Genomic DNA, 27008 nt, shown 5'->3' with positions numbered 1-27008 from the left:
TAAGAGGGAGATTTTGAAAAAAAACTGGGGTATTGATTTTCCCCTTTGAGTTACATTGAAAAAGAGGAGATTGTAGACAGGAGATAGATCAAATAAAGCCCATTTGAGCTTAAAAACATTGCACGTTTCCTGGCTGAATCGGGTCTGTTGGCATGTATGGTTGTACTACCATTGCCTCTTCCTTCTGCCCACAATGGTCTATTACATTGCCACAGCCTCTCTTGCAAGTCCTGTATTGTTGGTTTGTTGCCCCTGCCCCCTTTCCACTGCCCTCCATAGTCTGTTGTGCTGCCACGGCCCTTCCTGCCTGCTCAGTGTCGTTAAATTGTTGCCTTTGCACCCTCCTACCTGCCTTCAATTTTCAGAGTCCGTGCCCCTGGCCGCTGCCTCTCAACAGTATCCTAATGAACAACTAGATTGCTAACATTCTATATTTATTACAAAAGTGTGGAACGCCTGACGTCATCTTGATGTAATCAAAACTGTAATACCTAGAGCATTTCCTTTAGAAATTACATATATGAGAGCGTCTTATTGGCATCAAAATTATGGTTAGTGCTCTAAAAGACTAAAATAAGGACATATTTTCTGAGTTTTCAAATAACGACAAAGCACTTTTAAATTATTTGTTATCTTTATGTTTTTTTATCCAGTTGACCACTTGATTAAATGTTGCACTTAGGGGAGAGGATGTGGTGTTACTTCCAGAACTGCAGACTTTGCAACTGGGGAACCAGGTTGGAGTTTCTGCTTCAGCTCGACATTCTGTGATTCTGGTCAAATCACTTAGTCTCCCCATGTCTACAACCAAAATGAATTTGTTCTTGTGTGATGTAACCAATGCTCATGTAAAGCACTCCAATACCTGACAAGTCTGCACTATATAACACTGCAAAAACACAAAATAATAAGTGTTTTGCACACTTCTGTCATTGGGCTATATTTGGGCTACATCTGGGTGATTTTGGGCTACATTTGGGCTCTTTTGTCTCCGGTGGCCATCTTGGGAGATTTATTTGTTATGAAGTTTCCTAAATTCCTCATGTACTGCAGTCTCCTCAGTAGGAAATGCTTTCAGTTTTTTACTTTGATTCCATCATGAAGGTATTCAGATATGTCACACATTTGCCATAAATTCTGAATGTTAGCACTCTAGTTGCTCATTAGATCACTGTAGTAAAACTACTGTTCACCATGGAAGTCTGCTCCTGGTATTAAAAGTGCATGTTTCAGTCTGCATGTCAGAATTTTTTAATGAAATAGAAGAGGATTTGAGAAGTCACTCAAAATGTGCCCTCATTTTCTTTCTTCAGCATTAATCATAATTTCTATGGCAAAATGAACCCCCTCATTGTGTTCCTTTTTAAATTAAATGTTTTAAGTGTTACCAGTTTATTCCAATCAAGATGGCTTCAGGTGTGCCATACTTTTGTCATAATGAAGACAGTAAGCGCTCTAGTTGTTTTTAAGAACACTCTGGGACATTCTGTCATTGGGCTATACTTGGGCTACATATGGGTGATATTTGGGCTACATTTGGGCTCTTTTGTCTCTGGTGGCCATCTTGGGAGACTTATTTGTTATGAAGTTTCCTAATTTCCTCATTTACTGCAGTCTCCTCAGTAGGAAATACTTTCAGTTTTTTACTTTGATTCCATCAAGAAGGCATTCAGATGTGTCACACATTTGCCATAAATTCAGAATGTTAGCACTCTTTTTGCTCATTAGATCACTGTAGTGAAGCTACTGCTCACCAGGAAAAACTGCTGCTGGTATTGAAAGTGCATGTTTCAGTCTGCATGTCAGAATTTTTTAATGAAATAGAAGAGGATTTGAGAAGTCACTCAAAATGTGCCCTAATTTTTCTTTCTGCAGCACTAATAATACTTTTTATGGAAAAATGAACCCCCTCATTTTGTTCCTTTTTAAATTAAATGTTTTAAGAGTTACCACTTTAATCCAAGCAAGATGGCTTCAGGTGTGCCATACGTTTATCATAAGTAGGACTGTTAGCGCTCTAGTTGTTCTTTGGAACACTCTGGGAAGCTGCAGTAGAACACAAAGGAATCAACTGACAGTCTCTGCCCTTGTTGGATGTACATGTTTTACTGAGAATGTCAGACTTCATTCTCACATGAATGAGAAAGATAATGTGAATTTACAGAAAATAAGCTCTCAGTTTAGCTTATAGATCACCTTCCAAACCTCTGTGGGAAAAGCATGAGAAAATATTTTTCTCTCAATCATGATATCCCAGCAGAAGGCTTTTTCACATGGTGAAATCACCTTAGAACATACCACAATTCCTAAAATGAGTATGGTACCATAAACAAATGATTTATAATGTAACTAAAGTCTTAAAACCTTCTATTAACTGCAATGCTTTTTAATGAGGTGCTATCATGTATATTGGTCCCAAGATGGCTGCCAACACTTCTTGGATGCAGTGCTGACAGCCAATCAGATCTCAGGATGAGATGTGTGGTTAGGCTCCGCCCACATATATATATGATTTTACTTTTGATTTTCTCAGGAACTACTGAACAGATTGACACCAGACCTGCAAAAGGCACTTCCCTGACCTGAGGACTACCTCTCTGCCAAATTTCAAGTAATTCTGTTCAGCCGTTCGGGCTGTACCTTCGACTAAAGGTCCTATGGAAAAATGCATGGGGAAAACGCGTTTTGGGACCCCCCTTTTTTCTCGGTCCCCGCTTGACGAATCACCCCGAGACTTTCAGGGTAGGAGAGGAGCGGAGCGCCCCACCTACTTTGAAAATTTTGCGAGGATTCGTCAACCGGCGCCAAAGTTATTCCAAATAGAATGTTGCGGATTTCCTATGGAAACACGGTCCTAACTATAACTATCTACTGGCGACCGCCAGTAGATAATATATATATATATATATATATTCCATCATACAGAAACCTTTTTCACATAGGAATGTTTTTGTGTCCTTGGACAAAGACGTTTCTCTTCGTCTTGACTATTTTTCCTTCAAAGGTGCCCTACTAACTGCTAGCGGGAGCCAGGGAACATATTGAAATATTTTCTACTGTCAAACATCTGCTTTCCTTCATAATATCACCCATCATCAATTTATTTTTCTTGGTCTAGGTTCCGCATTTAAGACCTTAGAGTGGTGACCCGGTTGCCTAGCAACTCGAACGCGAGCGAGGAGACGGCGAAAGGTCGATGGATGTGGCAGGCCTGTCCTCCTCAATATTGCTGCTGTGGCACCTACTTTTTATCTCCCCTGCGGTAACCTATCATAACAAGTTCCGTGGGTCTTTGTGTCGTGGCTCTCGTCTTAGAATAAAAGCATAACTAAGACCGGAGGGGATGTCTGATATATAAGGAAAATGTAACTACGAAAAAAAAAGATGGAACCGGAGAGAAATGCTCTGACTGCTGACTATCCTGCTGCGCTGCCCCAGGCGGTTACACATTTCCATTGAGTTATTTTATGATCAGGCCAGTATGTTATTGAAATATTATCTCTTTAGCCTTTCTCATTCTGCTAAGAAATGACAGGCTCTGCGAACAGTAATGCTCACTGAGGACATAATATGGAGCCGGGAAGGAAATTCAGACGGGCCAAAGAACAGCGCTGCGCAGAGAGCTCTATTAAAGAAAATCAGCCTTGCGTTGAGATTACATATAATACGGCTCACCAGGATGGCTCGCGCCGCTTTGAAGCTAGATGCTTCCTTTTCTGCAAACATTTCTCCCGTTGTTAAAAGCTAAGGGTTTCCATGAGGGTGGTTCGACGTCTTGTCATCCCAGGGAGTCCATTTTGAAATGTCCTTTAATCATTTGGCTTTCTTATTCTTTTGTTAAACAGATTCCGATATCGAAAACTACTCAGGCTTCATGCGGTGGTTTTGCTTAAAAGTTTAGAATGTTGTTTTACATGAAATGTATGCAATTCATGCAATTACTTAATCCTCTGCAAGTTAAAAGAAAGAAAAGGAATGATCATTTATGCAACACACAAACAGTCCATTTGGAGGCCGATTTACCGTTACTGGCTATTTTCAGTTATTTTTACGTGCATGCACTGCGACAAGAAAATGGATGTTCTATTCATGTCTCCTGGCCTTCGGACTGACTTCATATGTTTTACATGAGTTACATTTAATTGTAAGACTGTATAATAAACAAGCACTGGCAAAGCCAATAGGTCTGGCTTGCATTTTGAGTCCTGACAAAAAGACGGCAAAAGTATGTATGTGTCATTGAGGAAAAAGCAAAAACAAATGAATATTTCTGTATAAAATGCATCCATGACAGTTTTCTGTGTGATGATTTGGGGTCCTTGTGAGAAGTAAACAGACCTGGATATACTGTAACCTTAAGCACTCCATAGGAGGGGGAATGATACACCAAACAGCCCAAATCATGCAGTTCGAGACTGATACTCCTCTATATGGAGCCAAATACCACTCTATGTATATGTTAAAGAATTGGTAACAATAGGTATGTAGCTAGCTGCGCTGTCAAGCCAGACCGAAAAAGTAAAACCGTTTAAATCTCACACATTCAGGCTAATGGAATCCCCAGAAAAGTTCTTAATATCACCGTGAGAAAGAGGTGCACTCCCTCATTGCAGCTGCTGTAGCACTGCTTCTTCACAGAGAGATAAACTGTTACACAGGAATGAGCTCACCAGTGATCAGTAGACTACAAACACAAATAGGACTCATCTAAGAACTCAAATGTTCAATTTGTTTCATTCATAACACAAAAACAGAAAAAAAAACATATTATACACTTGCTGCAAACAAAGAATGCGCGCTTTTTGGGTGATTACATGAATTTGCCCAGAGCTCTCCATCAGACGGCTATACTCAATGATGACTTTACATTTTCAACTCAAACCCATTTTTGAAGGGATAAACTCTTAGGTTCTAGATGTATAAATAAGACACTCATGTTTAAGATGTGTAACTGAAGTTTTATAATAGCTATGATTTCAACCAACCATGTTTCGTCAACTATTTGATTCATTAGGGCTAAAAATGTAATCATTAAAATGTATGATGTAACCATCAAATCTAGCGTATGTTTTGAAGACATTTCCTAAAAAAACAAAATGTTTAGACATATTAACAAAATTGATCACAAAAAACTCAGGACGACCTGCATATAAAAATATAGCATTGCGCTATCTTACCACTCATATAGCTATAATAAGAAATTGTCAAGACAAAAATTGTAATCACTTTGAATTTTAAAATCTTGTATGATTGAATTTGTTTGTAAATTATCATCCCCATCACTAACCCTTCTCTACTAGATAGCACAATTATCAATTTCTGTTTAGTAGCCTTGTTTCTAATACTGTACAAACTAATTCAAGCCCATATATTTTCATAACACCTTGAGAGACAATACACATTTACATATTCTCATTCATTGAAGTAAATTGCTAATTTTGAGATAATGTCAGTTCAATATGAAATGAATACAACTCCGATTTCCACACAATTAAGATTAACAACGTAATCTAAGGAAACTCACCTACATAAAGCTAAGTAAAGCAAAAAGGTATATCGCACTCTGTGTAGGTAAGTGGGAGTGTCTCCTTTTTAGTGTGGGAAGAGTTGGTGTCTTGATAAATAGCCCTCAAGACTATAAAATGAAATGGTACAGAAAGTAACTAGCCGTTAGGAACACATTAGAACGTTTCTTGGGGTATCTTGGATGAAATGAATTTTTTTGAAATAATGTAAGCAATCATGAGTTTTACAGTAAAATTTCCTAAGAAAATTGGCTCAAAAGCCACATGCTTCACAATCAGTTCAAATAATCTAGATGTACATTTTGACATAGCACATTTAAAAAATAGTTTAAAGCACATTCCTTCCATTCCTTCATTTCTATCTCCCATTTATTTTGTTTTCTAATCCTGTTCCTTCCCAGGACTTTATGTACCGCATAATGAAACTGAGGATGTACTGGGATAGGGAATGATGGAAAAATAAAAAGTTATAAAAAGCTCACAAGGCCAGGCCTTAGACTGATCCTAAAGGCTCAGGCAGAAGATCTTAGTTACACTGATCTTACAGGGTTAGACCTCGAGTAGCAGTAATGGAACATTATTCATTAGATATTTCAGTAAATAAGCTCTTTTCTCTTCAAACAGAAGCTAGGCATTTAAAAAAAAAAGATTTTTTGTCGTGAAAGAGCAGCTTTTATTTTCTCCAGCAAAAACGCATTTGCTTCTAAATATCATCTTTTCATTGTCTGTAAATCCATATGTTTCATTATCCCAGCATCCCTTTCATATGCTGGCCACTACCATTATTTTCTCAGGCACAGCACCATTTGGCAAATAATCCTGTCATATAGTCTGGTATCCACTAAAACATTCCAGTCAGTGCCATAATTTGCCAGGTATTCATTATCATGTGCTAGTTAAGTTAGCCATGTGCATTGGTTCTCCCCCATGTCAGGAGATGCCATGGCATTACACTGTCATGCATCCCCCAATGCAAGTTATTCTCATTATGTCTTCACATTTTCCCCGACATGTCTGCAATCGCCATGATGTGCCCTCGATTTTCTCATATTACAGTCAATGTCATGTTGAGCTTCCCTTACCCCATTTTCCGGTTAATGCCATGATGGCTTAATTGTCCTTTATGAAAGTCAACGCCATGATCTGCTACATTCCCCCATATAGGGGACGTCAGTGCTTTGCATTTGTTTTACACAGATGTCAGCTAACACCTAAGATGTGCTTCTGTGTCCAACCATATGGCAGTCAAGGCCCACAGTGTGCCTTCTTACACCATATGCCAGTCAATACGCATGGGATGGCCATGGTTTCTCAAAACACTAATGCAGTCAATGCCACCATACTCCAGAGTCCTTCATTACAAGCACACACGGGCAAACATGCGTCAAAACACGTAAAAGCAAATACATACAGAAAAATACACAAATATACATACACAAATACATAAACATGTGGCTACATTAGCATGCACACAAACAGATGTACAAACCTGAACGCATCTATACACACATGCAGAGATATGCACAATGACTTGTGGCACTCCAACACAGACCACTCACTTTAACTCCGCACTGCACACAAGTGCCTGCTTGCAATAGGGCATTTCATTTAGGGGTAGACTGTTCTGGTGGAACATGGTGGACCGCGACCCGAGTCCTGCTTTCAAGGTATGACACTGCAAGCCTTACTGGGCCTAGATGGAGGGACACTGCAGGCTGTAGCTCTCCTTTAGCTCACTGGTCCAGCATATCATCAGTGCCACAACCACGTCCAGAGCTACAATGATGTGACAGGCATGTCAGGGAATGAGATGGAAGAAGTGCAAGAAACCTGGGACCGGCACTTTGGCTGCCCTATGCAGGCCATGCGAACTACCCGCTTTGATGTAGCTTCTTAGGATGTCTGTCAAATTCAGCACTTGTATTTATGAAGGACTGCAATGTTATATGCCTAACATGCACCCAAGCACAGGGTCCTTGCAAAAGGAAGGAACTAAGCTTAGGGTCAGAACAATGTTCCCACCAACATCTTAATGATTTCAGATTGGTAACTGCCAGTTGATTATTGTGATATCTTGCCTGTGTGTGTGGTGTATTTATCAGCTGAGGATAATAATATTCTTCTACACTCGAGTTGTAGTAGAAAAATGAAAGTATGAACAAAAAGAAGAAATTCTATCAGAATGAACAATTGAAAACCATAAAAATGGCAGGGTGAATCAATGTTAATATGGAGGACCACATTCTTGAATTCCAGGTTTATAAGGTCAGAAATATATTCCCAGAGGCTCACTTCTATGTTTGGGATAGATTTCGACCTTTTATGAAATTTACAAAGCATTTTACGTAAACTCTTTAAAATCTGTGATAATCATATTTACCAATAGTTCTCCAATGCACAAAATGTACTGGTCTGTTTCCATCGGGTGGGCAATTCTGCATAAGTTAATGATGTTGAAATTAATGAATGCACTCATAACGTTATTTGTTTATCTTTCCCACCACCCCTAATACATTTGTTGGGGTTCCCTGGCCGTTTTTCCTGGCTGCATGCACCTGAATTTTGGAAAAAGGTGAAATGTGGAGATTTGGTACCAGTATCTTAGCTGTGGTTTCAGGCTAGTAAAACTTTCCTCGAGACATTACTCATCAGTTCATTCAATCCCCTTTTGAACTCTTTCTAGTGTTGGACTGGCCTGTCTGACAGTCTGGCACTGCCAGAGGTGCCAGCTTGAAAGGGCCAATATGTTTTTGTTTTTTTTTACCTAAAAAAATGACCCACATACTGGCCCTCTCAAGTTGTCCCACCTGGCAGTGGTAGTCTGGTTGACAGGCCTGTGCAACACTTCATCTTTCCATCTCATCTAGTGATGGTCATTGTGTTAACTTTTTCTATTTCCACTCACAGTTTTTATTTTTGGGCAATGGTGCTGTGCCTACAGGCTTCAAACAGGTCATGCCTCTGTTAAACTATCTCATCGCCAGTTAATACAGTTATTTCGATTTCAAAGTTTAAGAACTTTGGGGCATATTATCAAGCACGGCGTTAAAATTATCGCCGCTTTAGCGGCAGAAAACTGCCGCTAAAGCGGCGATAATGGGCTTGATAATATGCCACAGAGAATTCCAATAGAAGCCCAGGTTGACAGCAGAACATGGGCTTCTATGGGAATTCTCTGCAGCATATTATCAAGCCCATTATCGCCGCTTTAGCGGCAGTTTTCTGCCGCTAAAGCGGCGATAATTTTAACGCCGTGCTTGATAATATGCCCCTATGCTTTCTGTTTGTGCGGTGTCATTTGTCTTTCCAGGTATAGTATCCTTTGAGGCAGCCGCGGTCGGTAGTAGGAGTAACTGCAGGGCGGTGACGTGGGGAGGGGGTGGGGCAGGGTGAGGGGTAGTAAACTATGGATTACGGAGGTTTACAGGTAAGTTAACATATAAATTAATAAAACGAATTTCGTTGCGTGCACTGCATCGCATTTGGGGATGCAGTGCACGCAACGAAATTCGTTTTATTAATTTATTTGTTAACTTACCTGTAAACCTTCGTAATACATAGTTTACTACCCCCCACCCTGCCCCTCCCCACGTCACTGCCCTGCAGTTACTCCTACTACCGACCGAGGCTGCTTTGAGGTGCTGCAAACACATGGTGGGAGGTTTTGAAATTATTGTCCTAGTACAGCTTACAACTTTGCACTTCAGACCAAAGACAAGCCCATTGGCCATGTGCAAATTGTAGAAGCACCAATATGCACCAACGCAAGAGACCTGCATGTGTTCAATACTTAAGTACAACCTTAAGCTAGGAAACTGCAACGTACAATACTTTTGTTGAATACTAACATGTTGTAGGTTACAGGTGCACTAAAATAAACACTTTCTAATATTAACCTGTTTTTAATTTTAACAACACAACTTTACTCCAGAGTTGTTGTGACCGAACAAAAATATGATTTGCAAGCAGAAAGTAAACACATGCTCTCCTGCAAGCCATGGTTTTACAACCATTCTGAAAAAATAGTGATGGGTGGTTTACTTGAATTAACCTCAGCCACAAGTAAACATTTAGGGTGTGATTCACAAAGGTAAACTTACACTTTTGTGTTATTTTACTACTCCTGTATTCACAAACTACGGGGAAATATTTACGAGCCCTTTATGTCACTCTTGAACTGCACAAAGTCGTGCAAGAGTGACCCAAGTCAAAAATAAGGTTCATGAAGCCATGCGAGGCCCCTTTGTGTAACCCTTAGTAGCTTTATAAATCTAAGTAAAGCAATGCTGAATTTCCTTACTCTGTGAGAGAGAAGCATTCCATGGGTGTTGCGTGGGTTTTCCCAGGCATCATCCATGAATTTTGATGCATTCCCATACTTACCATAAGTGGTAGATATGGGAATGTGCCAAAAACCTACGCCTTCTCAGATGAGTCGTAACAAGGAGAAATATATTTATTTCTCCATGTTTTTTGCTCTTTCTATGTGTGCTGCAATCTGCAGCACACATAAAAAGAGGAAAATACCTCAGGAAATTGTTTTTGTGCAGGAAGGTGCCCCTTCCTGCACAAAAACAATCCACCATACAATGCAGGCACCCTTGTACCATGATGCAATGGTGCCTGTGTTGGTGCTAGGCAGCCAAAACGGCACCACCACAGGGGAAAAGGCAGGATTGCACTGTATTTACAGCACATTCATGCCCGTTTCCTGTTACTCAGCGTAGCAAGGTGACGTGCTGCGTTGCAGTACGTGACAATCTCATACATCAGCACCTGGATACGGAGTTTTCGACTTCGCACTCCCAGAACTCAAGTATAGGGCTTGGGGAGTCATAAAACTTCCCACGTCTTTTGTGAATACCGAAAAGTAGTAAACTTGCAAAAAATTGTACGTTTACCTTTATGAATCAGGCCCTTTGGAATTGCATTCTAGTCTGTCCTCTATACCACTGAAGATAGAGAGCAAACCTATGCAAATTTGACTGGGCCTCATGCTCCAGTAGGAACACGCCTGAACAAATTATAATAAGTACCATCTAGACAGGAACACAAGTAATCACAGATTCATTTTAGTCCTAGTATGCCTCATGAGTAAGGTGTAAATTGAGTCCAATATTTAGGGAGCACGGAATCCACGTCTGAGCATGCCCATCACACTTAGGGGATCTCATTTAGAATAACAAAAATGCTTCAAATATTCTCAGTCACAGGCAATTACTCCTGCCATATTCTTTTGCTCAATAAACCACTCCAGATAAGGACTAGTCATATGTAAATCAGACTCGACCCTCCTCCAATGGCTGCAATAGATGTTAGATGATGAAATAGTGTTAAACGATTTAACCCCTATCTGATTAGAAAGAAGTTTGGGTTGTCTTGATAAATATTTGAATTCTGATTGTATGACAATATATTGAAAAAAAACAAAAATCAGGGTATAAGCTTCTGCCTGAAGCCTCTTCTGGCATGTGGATAAAACACTAATGAAAAGAGTGACTGCATTTACTTATCTCATAGTACATTTATCAAAACATTAAGGTGCATTAATCAAAGATCCTGGGCAATAAATAGCATGTGAAAAAGGTTGAAATCACTTTTTTTGCACATACATGGAAGAGGATGGTCTAACTACCCAATAAGGATACAAATAAATACCTTCAATTCTTCTCTATGAGGTGGATGTTATGGATTAGCCGCATATTTAAAACACACATTCACAAAGCCAATAGGTCTAGAGTTGGCCACCATACTCTGGGCTTTTAGCTACAAGCAAAAATGATTTCTATTATATAATCTGAAATCAGATATTTTTTTCTAAATGTACGTACTGGGGTATTGGTCTAGAAGTAAATAAAGGTATTTGGAGACAAACCCTAAAGACACAGCAAAAAGGTGTTTTTTGAGGCCAAAAGATACAAGAAAAATATGTGATTTTAATGTACCCTGTGCTGAACCCTGTACCAAGTTCTTATCATTGATCCCTGTATGTAACATCGAAGGCATTGATTCTTACTTAGGGAGTCACCTAAGCCATTCATTTATTATCTATAATTAATATATTTTTTTCTTTTATATTTATGAAATTGTTGGACTCTGCATATTGGATGGATCTGTGTAGCATGCTTAACCTCTGGTTTACATTAAGCAAAATATTTAAAAGTATAGTTTGTCTGCTCCTATTTAAATCACAAAACGAATAAAATATTTAATTTAAATATTGAAGATCTAGGCTCCACCCACAGCCTACTTATTAAATACAGATAGATGAATAGTTTTCTGAATCACAGACCTTCTTAACTTTCTGGTAGCTTAGCCAATAGCAACACTTTCTTGGTATGTCTATATGGTACAATGTGGTTTATTTCAACACAATTAAAATGAAATAATGGACACTTTGAAACTTTAAATTCAAGAAGAAATATAAATGTGTTTGGAGACACTGCATGCTAGACAAAACAGGTCCAGATGGAGATTCTGGTTTGCAAATTCACACCTTCCAGGATGACTTTGCTTTTTAATCTCTGAAATAAGACTTCAGATCTTTGCAAACGACTGATGTTATGCTGTAGTTCCCATGTAGTTTTTTGGGCCATGTGGGAGGTGCTGTCATGATGGCCGCAGGGGTTGATGAGTGCGTCTCCGTGCAGTCTCGCATTCCACAATATTGAGCATTGGGCGCAGTAATTCATATGTCATCCCGAGAAATGTGAACAGGAAGTTGACTTGCACAATATGCTGTGATCAGTGGCGGCTGGCATGTAAAGAGGGTGGTGAGGCTGGGGGAGACAAAAATCAAAGTAAAACATGAGTAAAAAAAAAATGTCACTTACCTTCATGGCCCAGCGTCTTCTTCACTCCGGTTTTCTCCAGGCAGGCAGGCTCCAGCAGGATTCAATAACCCACAAACAAGGAGGTAGGGGGAAGGCCAAATATTATTCAGCAAGTGCTAGGCTGATCACCGGGAGCACACACACTCTGTGAAAACTGCCCTCACCCACAACAAGTTGTGGCATGCTTCATCATTGGGCTGCTACAAACGCCTCTGCGCAAACCAACGCTAGAGGCGGAGCAATAGGGAGGGGTAAACAATACAACAGTGATACAAACAAACAAAAAAGGCAGGATCCTTTAGTGCAGAAATAATAAATGTTAAAACTGGCCCAGGGATATCTCAATATCAATTTTATTCCTGGATTCCCTAGTCAGATTAAAAAAGGCGTATATAAAGAGACAAATATACACCCAATGGATAGTGGTGGAGTGAGTTAATTTAGGTGCTCACCACCCCTCCATTCTGCATAGCGGTCAACATGTTTCTGCCGTTACAATATCAATTTTCCGGCATTCTTCAGGACAAGTCAGATCCCTATGCCTTTTTACAACCCCTCATACTACCCACAATCGTGGGTTTATACTCCACCTGTAAGTTTGGAGTCTAAGATGTCACTTACTCTTCCCAATAGGAACTGAAAAAGTAAAAAACATACCAATGACTTTCATTAACACAGAAAACACAGAGACAATCTTAAAAAATGTGTGCCCCCATACCAACTCTAGAAAATGCCAACCTCCCAATCGGTGTGACCAAAATTTAATGACATATATGGTGCAAAATCCACCTAAATCGATCAAATGGGCAAACATTGGCCCTCATAATGGTATCATGTTAAGCTCATATTTTGTGCTTAATATCCATTAATAATTATACTTCACACAAAAGAAAGGAAGAAACGTGCTGCAACAAGTGAGAAAAAACCATTCCAAAATGCCAATGTGCAGTTAAAAGGGATCCAGGTACTACTGGCCCTCTCATAATCAAGGATGTCCATATTGAATCACAGGAGGGCATATGATGTTCTACCTGTCCCGCTTCTTACCAGAGTTTATCAAGTAAATTGCTCGAACAGGCACTGGAGTAAAGAAGTTGGTATCAAAAACTTTACCAAGGTTTCAGCGTCTTTTAACTCCGTGTTAAAATATCCCGTCCTGGATATTTATTTTCCGCAAGATGCGCCTATAAGGGTGCGGAGCGGAGCAGATATACACGCTGGGTAACACTAGTAACTATGGTTCCCAGAGCCCTGTAAATTCTTAGGGTGTGTTTAAGCATTTCGTTGATACCAGCTTGATACGATGTATTGGTAAAGTTTTTGATACCAACTTCTTGTCAGGACACTACGAGAAAAAAATGACCACATGTATTGTGCATAGTTTAATATGAATGGAAGGATTATGTACATTTGCTTGATCTTCCTCCTACAGTGTGTGACTACAGAGGGTCGCTCTCTACTCCAGTGCCTGTTCGAGCAATTTACTTGATAAACTCTGGTAAGAAGCGGGACAGGTAGAACATCATATGCCCTCCTGTGATTCAATATGGACATCCTTGATTATGAGAGGGCCAGTAGTACCTGGATCCCTTTTAACTGCACATTGGCATTTTGGAATGGTTTTTTCTCACTTGTTGCAGCACGTTTCTTCCTTTCTTTTGTGTGAAGTATAATTATTAATGGATATTAAGCACAAAATATGAGCTTAACATGATACCATTATGAGGGCCAATGTTTGCCCATTTGATCGATTTAGGTGGATTTTGCACCATATATGTCATTAAATTTTGGTCACACCGATTGGGAGGTTGGCATTTTCTAGAGTTGGTATGGGGGCACACATTTTTTAAGATTGTCTCTGTGTTTTCTGTGTTAATGAAAGTCATTGGTATGTTTTTTACTTTTTCAGTTCCTATTGGGAAGAGTAAGTGACATCTTAGACTCCAAACTTACAGGTGGAGTATAAACCCACGATTGTGGGTAGTATGAGGGGTTGTAAAAAGGCATAGGGATCTGACTTGTCCTGAAGAATGCCGGAAAATTGATATTGTAATGGCAGAAACATGTTGACCGCTATGCAGAATGGAGGGGTGGTGAGCACCTAAATTAACTCACTCCACCACTATCCATTGGGTGTATATTTGTCTCTTTATATACGCCTTTTTTAATCTGACTAGGGAATCCAGGAATAAAATTGATATTGAGATATCCCTGGGCCAGTTTTAACATTTATTATTTCTGCACTAAAGGATCCTGCCTTTTTTGTTTGTTTGTATCACTGTTGTATTGTTTACCCCTCCCTATTGCTCCGCCTCTAGCGTTGGTTTGCGCAGAGGCGTTTGTAGCAGCCCAATGATGAAGCATGCCACAACTTGTTGTGGGTGAGGGCAGTTTTCACAGAGTGTGTGTGCTCCCGGTGATCAGCCTAGCACTTGCTGAATAATATTTGGCCTTCCCCCTACCTCCTTGTTTGTGGGTTATTGAATTTTTGAGGAGGATGAGGTAGGGGTTTTACCTTCTCCCCCTTCTTTTTATTGTGAGTATTAGGCTCCAGCAGGAGCCAGGAAACTGCAGTAACCAATCCTGGCACTACTCTCATGAAGCATGAAAAAAGCGCCAGGATTGGAGGGAGCGGCCTCCTTCGGCACTCCCAAGGACACTGGAGCCCATTGCTGTCTCTAACCCAGCTGTCTAAGACAGCTGGGTTTGAGTGGTTTAAAATGTTCATGTTTGGCTGTCCGTCGCAAGACACCCGGCCAAAAAGACATGCACACTTTAAAGCGCCCTGTCCATTACTGCTTTCTGCTGCTGCCTGACTGGCAGCAGCAGAAACCAGAAATCCCTGTATTCCCCCCATGCCCCCCCCCACGTCCTGACGCTCAAGATGGGGTTTTGAAAACTAAAATGTTAATAAGTGAACTATATTACCATTTTATTTTTCCGTCTCTGAGGGCAATTTTTTAGAGACTCTCCTCCACCTTAACAAAGGAGCCACCCCTAGCTGTGATCTTCTTCCAGCCTTGCCATTTGCAGAGAGTTCTATTGTGGTACACTCTGCTTCCTTAGCTAGGTAATTTGTAGTCAAAAGACACATCCATTTCCATCAGCTTTTTCCATTTCATTTATGAGCTTCTTTAGTGTCAAAAGTGTGTTTCAAAATGGTTGGATCCCAAAACTGTGTTGCCTTAGGGCAAAACAGCGGACTTCACACTACCACCTGGGCTTGGTAATGCCCCTCTAACACGTGTCTGCAGGGTCCCCATTAGCAAAGGCATCTGTAGCATACCCACTCACCCTGGGGGCTGCCTCAAATGCCGCCGGCATCAGGTCCTGCTCGAATGTCTCCGTCTAATGGAGGATTTGAAATTCAGGTTTGGTGCATGCCATCACACAACACAACTTTCCACCTTCAACTACGTCATGTTACATACCTTGTCCCTCAAAGTGGACGAGAAATAGGTTCTTCATTTCTTGACCACGGTGTTAGTTTTTGAACAACTGCATTGTTGAAATGGCAGATAATGCAAGTTTATCAGAGTCCCTTTTATACTTTGTTGATTTAGAATGAATTATCCCCCCCATAACACTGTGCCCCATGCATCCCGGATGATGGATGGATCCGTCTCTAAGATTATGGATGCAGGGGTTTAAATTGACCTCCAACCATTTTTAAGTCAGCTTTCATCTGTTCAGCCCGTCTCCCCTAAAGTGTATGACACTCATGTCTGCCTTTGCTAAATAGCATTAATGGAGAAGCAGATGTTGCCTCCCTCCCTGCAAGCCCTCCACAGTGAATCATCCTAGCCTCCCTGTAAAATTTCCACTTAATGGAGTCCTGGCATTTCTGATGAGCAGAGGAACTTAATTTTATAGAACAACCTATTGAACAAGCTGTTCTTGGACATCCACATCTCAACTAAATGTTAAAAGTATTAAAATTCACATTAGCTGGAGAAGGAATTTTGCATGGGTAATCCTTTAATACAGTGTTTTATGGCTCTATTAGCTGCACAGCAGCTGGTGACATGATGAATTTTATCCATTAAAAAATTCAGTAAGAGGTTTAAAAGTCATCTTTTTAAAACATAATCTTGCTGCAAGGGAAGAGAACTCCTCCTCGGGGCCAGCAAACATATTGCTGGATTCACAGTGTGCCAGGTAAAGAGAGACTGCACCTGCATGAAACGTGCCATAGATATATATATGAGGCTTTGTGCAGAACCCAGGGTTTAATGATGTGAAGGAAGACACGTGGGTTTTGATGCTGGCCTGTCTGCATGTTAATTTAGTGCTGTCTCAGCCAGCCGTATATTTCACTCTCAGTCTTTCTAGATATATTCGGTTATTAATAACATCAAAGTCATAATATACACAGAAATTATATTTTCAGACTTAAACGCTCAAGACGTTCTCATTAGGCATATACGTCAACTTCCAGTCTTCTGTAGACTCTTCGCAGTCTCTCTTCCAACTCATTCTCCAACATTGTCTTTATTTTACTTTTTGCTATCCCTTTCGAACATTTCAGAGTCCTACCATTTATTTCTTGCGCCATCTCTCATGTCTCGTGTCAAAAGTACCTTTCAGAAATGGGTAGAGAATGGGTCAGAAAATTAAGTATCGTCGTTCTCATAACCGGTGTTTTAACTACCCTCTTTGGGGTACCCTGTGTGGCGGACGTGCCACGGATAGAGAATCCACAGGCCCCACAATCGGCTCTGACAAAGAATAAAGTTCATTCCACCGTACCGGATTATAGCTGAGCAGACTAGAACGCTCGTACAGCCACCATTTCTTGCAGAGTTAAGAATGAAAAATGGTGGCAGAAGTTCATAGAAAGGTGAGTATAGTGTCCATAACATGCTTGGAATATCCACTCAGCATGTTAGGGAAACTAGACATTTGGCAATGACAATATTCCCCCAATTTGTGGTACATTTTTTTGTTGTCCACAGCAGGCGCAGAAATTCCATATTTCCATATTGGCATGGGTGAATTTCCTGCCAAAGGTGTTCCTCAAAATGACGTATAAATAGGCAAAACTAGTCCCTTCAGTGGAAAAATCTTCTCCACCATGGAAAAGTCTGCGACATGCAACAGATTTGCCATTGTCGAGGAGGCAGACTGAGTAAGCCCGCAACAGAGGCAAATGGAAAATCAATATGAACACAATAATAATAAAGTAAAAACACAACGCAAGAAAAATCCCTAAACAATTTAGGAAAATAGAGAATGCTTTAATAAATAACACAACACCAAAATGACAAAAAAAAATAGGGAAAGAAACCAGGGGGCAGATTTACAAGCCCCTTGTGACACTTTTGCTGCAGTTGCGTCACTTTTGTGGAAAGCCCTGCGCTACATTATATCTGCGTCAGGTATAATGTATGCAGGGTGGGCGTTTCGTCGCAAAGAAGCCTCGTAAAAGTGACACAGTCACTTTTAGAATGCCACTGTGTCAAAACCTTACTCCTGCTTGTAGAAGGCGTAAGGAGTGACACAGCACAGCAAGTATAGGCCAGCTCTGAGCAGTGCTGGAGTTGCTTCACACTTGCAACACAACTCCAGTACTGTGTCACCTTTACGCCGACAGATGCGTCACGCATCGGTCTATCCTTGCGCGACGGTGCACCGCATTGTAAATGCGGCATATCCATGGTGGCGCAAGTTTTTTTTACCTGTCACTTTTTAACTGGTGCATCCCTGCTAATATGCAGGGATGCGCCAGTTCTTGTAAATCTGCCCCCAGGTACGACCTGGTCGGAAGTGTTTCCTTCGGGCTTAGCCTCTGAAATGGAAGTAAAAAATCGTCAGTGGAGCAAGGCAGCAGGCTGTGGCTGAAGAGGGCTCCACGTCATCAACTAGCTACTGTGAATGAGGTCTTGGTGAAGCCGTTGTCTTTTGGTTGTAAAGCTCAGAGTGGGGTACATTTTAATTTCATGCTTAAGAAAGGTTGCTCGCCGGCTGGATACTTTTTGTGCCTTCGTCCGATGAAGATTTGTACCTTCGGACTTAGTCACTTTTATGGAGCTCAGATTCTTTCAGCGGGGCAAGACTGCAGGCTGTAGCCGAAGAGAAATCCACAAGGCTGGATACCTTCTTCATGAAGCCCTACTGAATCGTATTTGCTGATGTTTAAAAGTTCAGAGCAGGAGTAACCTGAATCTTTGGCCCACTGGCAACACACCTTCGTCGGATCAGCTTAGCAAGTTGGTCCCAGTCCTCAAGAGATCTTTGGAGCCAAAAAGGTTTTATGTCCCAGGTATAAGGAAATGTTACAAGAAGTACTCTTTGACACCATGGGGACAGCACTTGGAAGTCAAGACTCATTCCAGCACAGGCCATATGCAGGATCCAGGGCAGGTCCAGTTGGAACTGGTCGGCTGGGCAGTTGCAGGAAAGGCCTCTTTGAGCATGTTGTGTTCCTGTAACTCAGGCAGAAGTTCAGCCTTATGGCCCTTGGAGTCAATTTATTTGTCTTTGTTCTGGGTACAAGAGGGAGAGCATATCCAATCTTCTCAACAATTCTCAGTTCACAGACGGCAGGTCCAATCTCTTTTCTTCCACAGGTCCAAAAGGTGTTCAGAGGTGTGTACTGTGTATCCCGCACAGATGCCTGACACCATACTAAGGTGGGGGTGACTCCTTTCTCCTACCTAACCAATGGGGTGTAATTTCCCTCGCTTAAACCCACCCACAATAGCAGCATTTTCTGCATACCCTAATGCAAGCAATCCCACAGTGCCACTCTCCACTTAAAACCAAGATATCAGAACCTTTCTTCTGCTGATCAGAGCTCCTGAGCCCACCCCAGAGGCGCGGCCATGAAAATTAGCATCCCTGTCTCTGTGATCACAGTTCTAGGGGCAGATCCTCTCCCACTGGGATTGGTGCCTGCCTGACTGAGGGGAGAAAGAGAAGGGGCAGGCCTAGGAGTTAGCTACATCTGCCTGTGGCAGAGTAGGCCTCTTTGAAATTAATCAAGTTCCTGGGCCCAGCTCACAGACCTTTCAGTAAAGGGGAAACAACACTTCCCCACACCCAAGGCCTTTTTTACTTACTCTGGAAACAAGTTCACACCTTTTCAAGGGGTTTATTCAGCGGCCAGGTGACAGTTGGAGCTCATGCAAATGGGCTTCCAGAGGCTTTAGGCAGGGAAAAGGTAAGTTCCTAAAAGTACCTTTTCCATAGTATGGAATAAAAATCCGAATTTACAAGTTAATTGGGGTTGTATTAAATATTTCAATATAACATTGTATCCCAATGATTTCCTATTAAACAACCAACCCTTGATCACAGCAATTATTGTGGTCCTAAGTGTTATGGATTTCTTTTTGTACCCCAGAGCTTGAATTCATGGTTGGTGTAGTGCATGCTAATAGTGTAGCCTGTGTGGTAAGCTTTGAGTGTCGTGTGTAAAGTCCGGAGGGGTGGTCAAGGTTTCTTGGTAAAGAATTGCCACTGCCCTTAAGCATGTCTGTGTCACATAAACATGTAAAATTGATAGGGTACTACTTTTATTTACTAGATACCTTCACTGAGTGTCTATTGGGCTTAAAGTTTTATGGATTGTACCCTTCAACTTAATCATACAAGAGTTTACTGGGCACAGGATTCACTTTCTAGACTTTAAAGCTATCTCGTACAGGGCAAGTCCCTGGTTTATCTACAGTGGAGAGGTGAGTTCATATTAAGTGTGAGAACAACATCTTTATTGCTTTCTAGAATTTCAAGTGGTACACAAGTTTTCTTATTTGGGTACAGAGTGTAATCCAGATTTTGGCAGAGATCACACTTAATCAAGCCTTTTGGTACAAGCAGGCTATCAGTAGAAACGTCTCATTGGATATGAGGTTACTATGTGGGAGAAAGTTTTAAAATGTTTGCGATAGCTAGGTTGAAGCTTCAACATGGATTGTTTGCTGCTCAATGCAGAAGGCCTTGAAAATGATAAGTCTAGACACAGACAGCCAGTGGAGGGTTTGGAGGGAATGTGCTATAAGGTGTCATGTTTAAAAGTACAGTGCACATCTGGTGATAATGATTTGGCTTTTCTGCAGTCTGTGTAAGGTAAAGGCTGGAGATAGTTACCTGGCTAACATAAGGTGATTGTGAAAGTTTATATCCCTTTATGCCCCCTGCACACCTAATTTACATACATTGCTGGAAGTGTTTGTTACAGTTCCAAGTTCCTTTGGTCAACTGGACCAAAGTTGGATAGTGGACAATTTCCAATGTTTATGTCTCCATTTTTACATGTCATCCTTGTGTATATTCCCATATTAGGCAAGGACACAAAGTGACATGTTTTATTCATTTTCAGAAATATGCATTTGGAAAACAATTCTCATCTTGTGACATCTTAGTGTTTCTTGACATAGTACACCTAATGTACTTCTGTTCATACATTGAAGTACAAACTATTCTTATGGAGGTTACCTAATGTGCTTTCAGTAAGCAAGGCTTGGTTTGCTGATATTCATCTTGTATGGATATATGTATGTAAGTATATATGTATATATATGGTATTTCTATAGTCAAACCTAGGCAAGAGGCAGTGTAGCACGTAGCACTGGACACGGTGAAAGAAAAGCGTAAGGTAAACTAGTAAGAGAAGGAAGCTAGGTTGTAGATGGTTCATGCATTGTGATGTACTGTTCTTTAAAGAAGTGAGTCTTCAACTCTCTGCTAATTTGGAGTAGGATTAGGGTGATCCTGATGGTTATGGAGACGTTGTTCCAGATCCTGAGTGTATAGCTGGTAAAGGCATGCAGTGCTGTTTTGTTTTTTACACTTATTAGTTTGAAATCTGGTGGTGTCCTGACTACAGGTGTACCAAGAGTCACCAAAGATGGTGAGCTTGTCTGCAATATAAGCAGAGGTGCTGATTGTGATAGGTTTGTAACTGATGCAGCTCATTTTGAAGAACTTCCACCAGGATGGGCGGGTCTTGATTTTAAAATGGTATGTGTAAGAGATTAGCACAATCATTAATCAACCAAAAGTGTTTATGGTGAGAGCAGACACTGAGAACCCACTGGTGTGAAGAAACCAATCTTTCTGAAGATCAAGAGAGTGTCTTTCAAATATCAGTGAGGCCTTTGGTGTGGTGGAGAGTGAGAGACGCTTGCAGGGCTTCTTGCACATAAGCTCTAGGACCTACCTTTGTTACAAATTATTGAGGCACATCCGGATTGTTGTGAAAACACACACAGGTTTTCTTTTCTTGTTTTGGTGAATAAGACATTCTAGGAATTTTCACTCACATGAGCTAAGACTCTTGAGCATGTGTGCAGGGCACAATTGATCACATTTTGTGTCATGGTCCAGTGAATGATGGCACAAGAAATATGGAATATTACTCAGTACCACATGATTCAGAGCAGAAATGAACCAGACGGGAGTGCCTGGACAAGTGTAGAAGTCTCTTTTACTAGTGGCACAAAGACCTAAAGTAAATTGAGGTGACAGGCACAGTTTTGTGAGACTATGATTTGAAGAACATTAAGATGATGTACAGCACTAAATTATTTAGGATTTGTCACATCTATACATTCATTACTGATTGTTTTCTCATATAAAGTGTTACAGCATGGTTTTCTTGTGGTGCTCATTGACCAGGGCTGTTGAATCTGGTAACTGACATCCTTTTGAAAAGGTATATTATACAAAATGTAGCTAATCTTGTTTCAAGTGATATTACACCATGGCAGACGTCACTGCTCTTGCTCTCATGTAGATCTGCATCAGTGCTTTTCCTTTTTAGGTTGATAAGGTGTGCCTCGGTCAAGACAAGTAACTGTGGAACCAGCCAAAAACAAGTTGCCTTGAAGTAGCCAAGCTCTTTGTCCCTCATTCACAGATCCAGTCTCACCTTCATCTCTTAACCAGAAGTACTACCACGGGTGTCTGGACATACCACTATATGTGTGGTGCATTTTTCCATGTGGGATTTGTCACAGATTCTACATTGCATTCAACAAAAGCACCTAGCTCTCAGGTCTAGCAGCTCTCTAACATCCAACGGGAAACAGCTTAGCAGAATATGTTTTCCTCATTGCAAAGCAAAGAATGCCAGAATCCTGTCACATTCTGCAGGACTCAGCGAGAAGATATCTATGCACATATACTTTAACCCCATCATACCTGACTGGCGTGAAGAGACCTGTGTCTCTAGACAGAGTCTCTGAGGCTTACAGGAAACATAATTAAAACTGAGAATTGGGTTTCAGGGATCTGTGTGAGGGGGAAATGTGGGTGGAAGCTAGCTCTGGGTTGCAGTTGATACCTGAAATATTCAAGACAAAAATGGTCCCCATATCTCAATAAACACATCCATCTTGTCATTCACTTTATAACTCATCCCCTTGTGTGATGCTGGGTTAGTCACGGTCAAAGCCCATTCTTCCACTGATGGCGGGACGACGGACTTCCAGTGCAGATTGCAGCCGCTGTCAGAGAGATGTCCAACCAGCGTTTTTGATGCAAGGAAATGTCTTCCATATTGTGTGTTGCGAGTAGGACTGCTAGATCCAGGGAAGGCTGGATCTTTAAGTTCATTGCATTCTTGAGGGTATCCACAGTGCCGACCTGTAGGTTTGAATCTTTGGTCATGTCTACAGTATATGTATAATGTTGCCACTAACATGACTGCATCTCCAGCAGCAGGGAGAAACTGCCAGCCTCGCCCTGTGGAGCCCAAAAGGCAATCAGTGCCAGTCATGAAGGATCTCAAACTAGCAACATTTCAGATTCACTTCCCTCAAGCTCTTGACTTGGAAGAAGGGGACTATATCCCACTCTGTTTCAGTAAAGGGGGGAGGGTTTGAAAAATGTGGTTCCAGGAGTTGTATAAGTAGATCGAGGTGGGTTTAGAATCGTATGGTCTATGAGAGTATTGCAAAGGCCTGTGGTAAACTTCTTATGGTTCTCCCAGTTGGATAAATAACACTGGAGTATGGGGTCACCTTGGGTCTGGGGGTCACCAAATAGGTCGCACAGGAGTATAGCTTTTAATTGCTGATAATGCATAAGTTTTCAGATGGTATGCCTTTTGTAGGTCAGCAAAGGCGATTTGGCGCCTGTTACACATTTCTAGCAATCTGATACACTTCCCAGACAACAGGGGCCGCAAGAATCACTTTCCCCCCAATGTGAGCTCTGCCTTATGGCAATATGGGGTCAAAGAATGAACAAATGAACACATCCTTTTTGTTTGATGGTTCTGTGGCATATTTCCCAGATCTTTTGAGATCTTCTAATCCTGGAGTATCAGACTGGCACGTGCCATGGGCGTTGTGATCTTTTTATATAGCACTGAGACAGTGTTGGATGTTTGTTGCATGTATTTCTCCAGGAGCAGCAAAACAGGAGTTTCCAGAGTAGTTTGGAAGTAGTAAGCGAACTGGGAGAGATGTATTGTAGCGTGGTACATGTGGAAACTAGGTATTCCAGAGGAGGTGCCCGCGTAAAGCTTAGGTGCTGAGAGTCTTGGAGCTGATCCCTGCCAGATAAAGCACCTGATCTGAGAGTCTATAATGAATAGTTTTGACAAGGAAACAAGTACCAGCAGCATGTGGAAAACGTAATTAAAGTGATGGGAAACAACCATCTTGATGGTTTGAACCGTTCCCTATACTGATAGTGGTTGCCAGGTCATAAGATCTCTCTGCATTTGGTCCATGGGAGAGCTGACATAGTGTAGAAAACCAAACCATCAGTTTAGGCTGAAATGAGAATCCGAGATAATTTATTCAAATTGGCATCCAATGGAGCTGTGAGCCCTGTAGTCTACATACTATTCTAACCAGGGTCATTGGGAGGGCCAAGCTTTTGGACCAGTTAATGCAGTAGCTGCTTAAGATTGATAAATGGTCAACTACCCCCATTACAGCTGCGACAGAAACAGATGGAGAAGAGAGAGTTAGTAATAAATTATGTGCGTAGAGCATAAGCTTCAGTTCCCCTGCTGGCGTGTGTATTCCTTCCACTTCTTGTGACTTGCAAATGGATAGTGCCAAGGGTTCTAGGACTAAGATGAGGAGCAGGGTGGGTGTGGCACCATTGTCTAGTCCCCCTGCCAATCTTCAAGAGAGGCGATCTGAAACCGTTGCAACTGATCAGTGCTGTTGGTGTGTGATAGACCCATCGGAGTCATGTGAGAATGTAGGTCCAATACCCTGGTGCTCTAGGGACCTGTAGATGTATCCCTATTCTGCTCAGTCAAAAGCCTTCTTGCCATTTAAAGAAAGGGCAATCCGCTCAGTGTTGTCCTTCCTGGTGGACCAAAGGAGGTATGTAGATGAATGCACATCATCGTCATAGGACAAATCACACTAGATTGGCGTGGATAAGGGACGGGATATATTTTTTGAGACAATTGGCTAGGATTTTAGCAGAAATCTTCACATCTGAATTGATAAGAGAAATTGTGCTGGAATTTTCGCAATGCAGGTATTGGTGGTTGACTTTGGTAACAACTTTATTAAAACTTGGGTAAATTCAAATAATTGGGGGGGAAGGGGTTGTGAATCAAAATCTCGAAACAGGTTTTCCAGCAGTGATACTGAGTGTTCAGACATGATTTTGTAAAATTCCATTGGGAATCTGTCCATTCCTGATGCCTTGCCTGTTGGAATCGCTTTAATGGCTTCCACAACTTCACCATTTGTTATTTCTCTATCAAGATCAGCTTGACTGTCAGGCGTGGCATGGGGAGGACTCTGAAAAAAGCATTTTCTTGATCATGCATGTCCGGGTTTCTGCAATATATAGGGCAGAGTGATTCTGTGCAAATTGTGCAACAAACGGCTGTCGGGTGGGTGGCTAGACTGCCATCTTGTCTATATATGGCAGAAATTGTGGATTGCACTGACAGTTGCTGCAGTTAGAAGGAGAATAATATGCCTGCTTTCTCTCCTCGCTCATAGTGGCAGCTGTTAAGCCTCTGAAGGGCCTTTTCAGCAGCCGTCGTAAGCAGGGAGTAAAGCTCATATTTTTGGGTCACAGGTAAGTGGAGATTCGCAGACTTGGGGGCTCTCTGCTATGAGTAGGTCATAGTCAAAATCTCATCTTCTGAAGCAAGCCTACGTTGCTGGGTTTTGTTCTATGCAGTCATTGAATTCCTGATCATCAGGCCTGTCATGTACAATTTATCCACCACCTGCAGGCCTTGCAGAAAGGATACCAAGCCCTCAGTTCACTTCACTCACTGGTTATTGTCCACAGGTCTTTGAGAAGCTTCCATTCTGATTTGGTCCAGATTAAGGGGATAAATAAGAGTTTTGCAGTGGCAGGGCATCTGCCAAAAAGTGGTGGAGGTCCTATCTACTCTATTTATGCATCCACTCTAAAGAGGGTAGATGAGACATCCACCTGTTTTTGGCAGATGCCCTTCATCTGTAAGACTCTAAATACATACCTATGATTTTAGAAGGAAGTTGTCTATTGCTACGGGTAATTTCCAGAAGTGTCTTGGTAAACTGACGACCTCTACTCAACGATGAAGGTGGATGTCTCACAGAACGTTTACAGTGTTCCTGAGGGATTTGGATTACTGTTACATTTATTATTGTCTCTTGTATATTTTCCGTTATCATTGTCTTCTTCATTGCCACCCCACTTTAGTTACCTCTCGCTGGCCTAGTGGTGTTTACTCTTCTCCTATGCACATTATTCCCCTTGGTGATATGAGCTACAGAATGTTGGTTTCTTAATGTTCTGTAATTTACTATTGGATTAGTTGATCAGCTGTGCCTTTGAAAAGGATGCTCATCACAGGTGTCCTACTTTTGTGGCTGTGTGAACGTCTTCATTAACATTGGGGATAACCTTGAATTTGGGGGGCTTGAAGGTAGCTGTAATAGTTGTACTATCTACATAAATGCTACAGAAAAGCCAATCACAGGTGGTAGGATCCAGCAATGCCTCGGTCATCTTCTAAGTTTAGGAGCATAAGACTGAGAAAAATGGTGTCCATCGTTTAAGTCGACAGTGCAAAGCCGAAACAGAACTTCCTTCTGAAAGTAATGATAAAAGATATAAGAATTATTAATAGGGTCATGGAAATCCATAGCCTGACTGTGTAGTTGGACTAAACATGTTTTTAAATTGGCTTTTTATACTCTAGGAGATTTTTACCCAGGATATTTCTGAAATATAGGTGGGGAACGAACTTCGAGAGACTAAACGTTTGTTAGTAAGAGAGCTTCTTAGCTAACAGGTCCTTGCAGATGCATGAGCAAAGCCGTACCCAAAATTTAGACACCCCAAAAATGTGAACACTCCAAAACCTGACCTCATCCTATTCTCCCACAGATTGCATTATGCATCGAGGCACCCGCCAAACATCAATTAGCTGACTAAAACATTTCTTTTAGATATTGGTGTCCACTCAATAATTGAGTTCTAGATCAATAAAAGTTAAAAGATTTTATTGGAAAATTCATAATAAGCGATACAGTGTCAATGCCATTAGGTCTCTCAGCTGCAAAGTTATTCAGAGTATGTAAAATTCAGAAAGTACTCTAAATCCCAAATGAGCAGCAAAATCAAAAGGAAGTCAGGCAGCATATTAGTGCATAGGAAAATCGTCTGGCTCACCCTCAAAATCAAGGAGTTCTTACACATTCTTCTTGCATAACAATTAATT

Source organism: Triturus cristatus, chromosome 5_2, assembly GCF_964204655.1.
Source record: "Triturus cristatus chromosome 5_2, aTriCri1.1, whole genome shotgun sequence".
Taxonomy (NCBI): domain Eukaryota; kingdom Metazoa; phylum Chordata; class Amphibia; order Caudata; family Salamandridae; genus Triturus; species Triturus cristatus.
Note: the sequence above shows the minus strand (reverse complement) of the source record.